Source organism: Lucilia sericata, unplaced genomic scaffold, assembly GCF_015586225.1.
Source record: "Lucilia sericata isolate MDLA Ls3-8-SP2 unplaced genomic scaffold, ASM1558622v1 Contig000076F_arrow, whole genome shotgun sequence".
NCBI classification, from domain to species: Eukaryota; Metazoa; Arthropoda; class Insecta; order Diptera; family Calliphoridae; genus Lucilia; species Lucilia sericata.
Window position 1 is genome coordinate 860,774 of NW_023994109.1, and position 7,348 is coordinate 868,121.

Below are 7,348 nucleotides of genomic sequence, written 5' to 3' on the forward strand. Positions count from 1 at the left end.
TTATTATGCAGATATTGAATTTTGTATAAAATATATATCATGTTTTATATTTTACAAATTACTGTTAAAAAGTAATTTATTTATTAATCGTTTTACTGGTAGAAATTATTCGGTTTATTCGTTATTCTAAATTTGGCATTTTTCATCTATTCTAGCGACTAATCGACAAAAATTCATCGATTAACGATCGACGATTAATCGTTTGAATATCCTAGTAACTACTGATATACGATAATGAAATTCAGTATAATACAGTATTAATTATTACATCGTGGTAAAATATAGTATTAAATTCTCAAAATCTTAAAATTTATTTATTGAGGCCAGATGTGCCAAATTTTTTTTTGCGGTTAAACCATGAGCCCATAAATTTTATAAAAATAATAAAGGCGTTCATGCAAAAACTTGTATTATTTAGAAGAGAAAATTTTGTTTTAAATCATCAGTTCAAATAGGAGATGAAATGTAGCATTGTTGTGGTAGTAAAATCGCTTACAATTTGTGAAAAATTCCATGTAAAATCGAAAATGCACAGTTTGCGAGACTTTTGAACGTTTATATGATACCCTTTAACGCACATAAAGTAAAGAACCCGACGAAAAATAAAACAAACCGTAACAGCTGTTTTATCAAAATAAACATTTTTTTTGGTGTGGTGAGTTATTTTTGTTTACAAATATGTGTTTCTGCACGTGGAAAAGACGCAAAAACTCGTTTTCATTATTTACATTTTCAATATGTGTTTATGCACGTGGAAAAAAATTCAAAAAAATTGATTTTCATGATTTACTTTAAAAAAAACATTTTTGATCAATTAAAATTAAAATATGTATATAAATGTGGAAAGGAACAAATCTGATAAAATATAAATATATTTGGGATTATATCGTTACAGAATGCCTTTTAATAAAAAACATTAAAAAATGTTACTATGGTCATATATATAAAATGATATATAACTGCTATCGGGCGACCTTGTGCACGATAAAAACCTATATAGAACTTTAAGTTGGAAGTGTAGAAATCGGATGGCATACATTTTTTTCCGGATTTCATCGTTCTAGGGTGTGTACTACAACAACAAACTTTTTTTACAAAAAATGTTACTATGGTCATATATAGAAAATGATATATAAATGATATCGGACGATCTTGTGCACGATAAAACCTATATAGAACTTTAAGTTGGAAGTGTAGAAATCGGATGCCATAATCTGTTTAAGATTTTAGGTAGGGTCAACTGTGGACCGACCCTTACAAAATTCAACAGATAAATTTTGTTTCATATAAAAGTTGTTATGTCGAATTTTATAGCTATACATTTTTTAAGCCAGTTATGAGCGGTAGTAATTTCCCGAGGTGGACCTTATATCGGGGATAGTTTAAATTATGGACTGATCCCCTTAAATTTGACAAAACGATTTTGACTCCTTGTTTATGTGGAAATTCTTTGCTATATTGGTATTTTTATTACAATTATTGGAGTTAATATCATTTTCTGAAGGAGAACTTAAATGGGGTAGGGTCAATTTTGGACCAACCAAGGTTTTGGATCATATAAATCTTGTAAAATAATTTCCTTAGATGAACCGTATTTGAGAGCTGTGTCAAATATGAAGCGATCCTCGTAAAATTTGGCAAAAAGATTTTAGTTCCTATAAAAATTGTTTTTGTTGTTTTTCTTCGCTATACTGGAATATTGAAGCGCAATAATAAACTCCATCAACTAAAAATATTTTAGCAAATATTGGCTATAATCCCAGTCTATACTTTTATGGATTTTAGACCAATATTTCGGTGTAAAAGTTCCTTGACTCCCTGATGAGTTTATCGTATACCGATATTGTCCATTTTCAATAACAAACTCCATCAACTAAAATTATTTTAGTTGATGGACTGTAATAAAATCCCAGTATATACTTTTATGGATATTAGACCAATATTTCGATGTGTTACAAACGGTGTAAAATGTTCCTTGACTCCCTGATGGGTTGTGTCTTCCAAGTGGTGATTTAGCGATCTTGAAAGTGACGCAACAAATAGGGAATCACATTGTTCACCGGTCTCTGGTAAGATAGTCATGCTGCACTCAAAGCAATAATATGTCATAGCTGTATTCTTGCATAGTCGTAGAAAGAAGAAAAGATTTAAGTGTTATTATGAGACCGTTTACAATAAGGCTGTGTTGGGTACCAGGACCCTGCAATATACACAAAAGAGGTATCTGGCGAACTGACACAATGAGGCTCGAATCTTGCCCCATATGAACGGAACAAGAAGTTAAAGCCGCCCCTTTTTCATTTTTTTAGGTTGATCTCCGATGGATTCCGTGACTCTATCATGAAATATCATGAAATATAGAATGAATTGCACATTATATATGGCGTTGTTAAAAAGGTTTGATTCTAAAGAAACCGGAATTATTATTGGGGTAGATGGTGTACACCAAGAACACTTGCACTGGATATAAAACATTATAAAATTACATAAATTTTTCTTAGCACAAAATAAATATGTCCAGCAATTTGTTTTTGTTTCATTTGTTTACGTTTTTACAGAAACTCACCACACAACAATCAAAAACAGCTGTAAGGGTTTGCTGTTTTATCAAAAGGTTGTTTTATTAACGGGTATCCCTTTAATATGTTTTTACAAGTAGAAGACGCTCAACCATGATGTAATAAGTATGGTGAGAGCGTTTGGGCAACAAGCACAACACACACAATATTTTTTTGTTTCTTAGAGTATGGGTTTTGTCAAAATGAAATTTCTAAAATTGAAAAATAATATATATTGGAAAGAAAATGTTTTGTGTTTTTCACAATTTTACCTATAAAACCGTCGATACATTTAACGTCTTATTGCTGCTTCATCTGAATTTCTTCATTTGGAATCTTTTTATCAGCATTTTCATTCATAATTTTTGGTTTGAAATTTTTTAGATTGAAAACAAAAATTAAATTTTTAGGTTAGAATAAAAATAAATAAATTATTTTTGACATAACCCAAGCACTTTTAAATAAATAAATAATAAAAGTCAGCTGCCTTGACGATTTCACTTTACTTAGTGCATACTGCGCTAAACAAATCTATTTGTCTGAAAGGGCCCTCAAATAGTGATCATTGAAGGTGCAATTTTTCAAACATATTCTGAGTTGCTCAGTATTTGATATTCAAAATTGGTGAATCGTCTAACTAGAAAAATATTTTATAAATGTCCTTAATATGCTAAAAACCTAAAGGTGACAGCTAGAAAACATTTTTAAAAATATAAAAAACGTTGATTTGATACAAATTTATGTCTCTTCTCAGTCACCGTATTTTCTATTCGGAAAGGTATTGTGACGATAAATACGGAAGATTTGATAGTGGGTGTATCGGATGAATTTTTATTTTACATCTGAGCTTTATTATTATAATTTTATTGGTAATTAAAATGTGGTTAATAACTTTTATTTATTTACCAATTTAATGCACAGTTATATACAAATGAAATATTTTACCTACGTTGATATGTTTTGCTTTAAAAATCTCCTTTCAGTGCGGTTTTTTCCGAAAATCCGACTTTTCGAAATTTTCCAACGGTAACGCTGTCCACCAGAATATATTTGAGTTTAACCGTCTTGTCTATACCCGAGCAAAATACGTACATCAATACCCAACATACCCGAGTATGTCATACAATTTATATGGCCATTTCATCTTTTTATACATTTCTAGTTTATAATTCAGATAATTATTAAAACTAATATAATAAAACGTCTGTATATATAAATTAAATAGTTTTTGATCATAAACCATTAAATTTTAGCAATTTTTTAATGTTTTCTTATTGCTTTCCTGTTAACAAAAATGTCATATGCAAAAAACCTAAAGAAAAACGCCTTCATAACGTACATATAATGTACATTATGCAGAATTTGACTTCAAGAAGCTATTACTCTGTGACCGGGAAAGATAATTGAACAAAACTTTTTATATATTATTTATTAAGGTGCAAAAAATCGATTAGCATTAAAGAAATTGTTTTTGCTTTCATAAGTAAGGAACTTTTTTGCAAAAAAACATTGTCATGGTCAAAAATTAAAATTTTAAAATTTAAACTTAAATATTTTTGTTTATATTCCCATGTCTATATTAGACAAATATTTATTATCCTAAACGTCAAATTGTTATCATGATAAAAAATTAGCAGGTACAGACGGCATTTCTTAGCGTTATAACGTCGTTATGACAGTGTTGTCTAAACAATTTTTTAGACAACGTTGTCTTGATAACAAACGTCATTTTATTGTAAAATTTGTTTAGAATTTTGTTTTTGTGAAATTAAAAATTGATTTTTAGCATAAGTTTTAGTGAAATTAGTGTTTATTTACAAAACTTGCATTTAATTTTAATTGTTTTTATAAAATTTAGCATTATTTCAATAAAATTATCTGTGAGTTGTCGTGATAAAATCAGCATTTTGTTACCCCTATGCATTAACATAAACAAAAAGTGACAATTTTTCTGCCGACGTTTTATCAAGTATCGTGATAAATATTTGGAAAATTTTGAAAAATGTATAGAAAACATTACTCTGGAAGCATAGTCCACCATTTCAAGCCGATACCATATATAGATCTCGAGATATATCACTTCAAAAATTAAAAACATACCCGGGTATGTGGGTATTGACATAACGGTTAAGTCAGTGGTGCTCAAACACATACTACCATAGACTAACATAGTTTTATTTGTGTTGGTAAAGCAGCAGAGAACAGAATTCGATTCAAAATAAAAGTATACTAATAAAATGACAACAAACTATAAAGTATATGCTAACTGTCAAATATTTATTATGGATTTTGACAGCCAGCGTCTATCAAAGTCTATATATAAAAAACTATCAACTGTTCTCTCATGTTCTCCTACATTAATTCGGCTTTCTCAAAATTTTGTTGTTGTATTTCTGTGTGTATTTTAAAAACGTCTCTATGAAACTATTTGATATATCGCAAAAAAATTTCACATGTTTGGAGCTGAGGTGTTTTCGAGTTGATTTACAGTTGTAGGTGACCGAGAATGGAATGGGGGTCAGTTTTTTTTTTAAATCCCCAAAAATCCATTTATGATCAGAATGAGCTGAAATTTTAAATATAACTACTCCTTGAGAAGATTTACAATGTGTATTTCGGTTGTAAATTTTTTATTCTTAAATTTTCCCGGGCCTACGGAGGGTCGCAAAATTTAAAATATCCCATAGTTTTCTGACAAAATTCTAATTAAAACAAAAACTTCTCAACAGTTATGGTGGAAGTACACAACACGCGTTGTACGCGGCAACGCGTTATAGGCTTCTGTCAAAAATAGTTGAAATAGTGTATTTTCATTTAACAAGGTAAACATTAGTTGTGTTTTGTTGCTATCAATGAGTGTTAACGCTTAAAGTTAGCAACAAAACGAACATTACCTGACTTGGCATCACTCCACAGAAGAAATCTGCTAAATCTTGAAAATATTTACATTTTCTTAAAAAAGGTTTTTTTATTTGATATTTTTTTTTGATTTAAATTTTATTTTAAAATATTTTTTTATTGTTTGACATAAACACATTAATATTTGTATTTTTGAATTGGTAGCACTTTTATCGACGTTAAAATTAACTTCTATAATTTTACACGTTAACTCCTAACGTTTATAAATTTTAAATTTATATGAAATTGCCTTTGAACGTTAGCAACAAAACACAACTATTGTAGTTTGTAACGCGTTTGCCGCGAAAAGTTCAGCAACTTTCAACTTTTAACGCATCGGCAGCTGATCAGAGTTGTATTTTGTTTTGTGTAGAATAAGAATAAACTAAAATAAAATAAATTTGTTCAACAATGGAAGAAAAAGTATTAAAAAATATACAAAAACTTTAAATTTTGATTTTTAAAACAGTAATAGTCTTAAAAAACATTAAAAGAGAGATCAAAATGATGCGTGGTGTGTAACTTGGAATTTGTAATAGGATGAGATAACTGGTAAAATTTTTGTTCCAATATCTTTATCCGTTCAATTTTTACATTAATTAATTTTTTTATTATTCTCATTTTTACATTAACGTTCCCACGAAAATTGGATCTCCGCTCCGGAACGACTCGATTCTTAATCGGCCAAAGATTGTCAACTCAGCAACAACTGTATCAACCGGAAGTTATTATATTTTCAATCATACCAAATACTTGTATAAAACTAAAAACTTAATCAGCAGAAAGTTCCCAAACTTATACTCCTTTTGATATTATTAATACTTTTTTATGATTTGCAAGCCAATTTTGCTTATTAGTACTGCCCCTGAAAAGGAGTATTGTCTTTGTTACCCGTGTCTATATTAGGCAAATATTTATTATGCTAAACGGCAAATTGTTATCGTGATAAAAAATTAGGAGCTACAGACAGCATTTATTAGCGTTATAGCGTCGTTATGACAGTGTTGTCTAAACAATTGTTTAGACAACGTTGTCTTGATAACAAACATTGTATTGAAAATTGTGTATAGAATTTTGTTTGTGTGCAATTAAAATTGATTTTTAACATAAGTTTTAGTGAAATTATCTATATTAAACAAATATTTATCACAGTACTTGGCAAAACGTCGGAAGAAAATTTTTCAGTTTTTTGTTTATGTTAATGCATAGCTGGGGTAATATGCTATATTTTATGAAAACAATTAAAATTAAATGCAAATTTTGTAAATAAACACTAATTTCACTAAAACGACACAAAAATAAAAATCTATATAATCAAATTTTAAAATAAGATGACGTTTGTTATCAAGACAAACAACGGCGTTGGTAATGGGCCTTGAATAGTCGAATGCGACTGTTAACAAGGTAGTCAGGCGGCAACACCGGGTGTGGCACACCCAGGCTGGCTGAATATAAGAAGCAAAAAGCTATAAGTAGTTGTTCCACAAATGGCGAGGTACCCCTGGATTTCTCTGCAGGCACCTCTAAAGCTGCTTCAGACCAAACCGCAAAAGCAGTTGAACACCCGGCTTCGGGTTATGTTGGAAAGGGGTCGTCTAAGTCGTCTTTCTTCAGGTTCTCAAGTGCCTTCTGTACCCTCAGGTTTAGTGATGGAATCCTCCTGACCTGAGGTTGTACCATCCCCTGCCAAGTCCGGCAACCAGGCAACAATGACTCGGCACAAAAAGCCATCCAAGCGGGCTGCAACTACTAGGCGATCCGCCTTGAGAATTATTGAGCTGCTCGGGTCTAAAACACCTGAGGAACTCACCAAGGAGCAAAATGCTTCACTTCAATGGGCCAAGGCCCAAATCGCATGCACAGACAATGCTCCTCCTCCCGCTGAAGTTAAA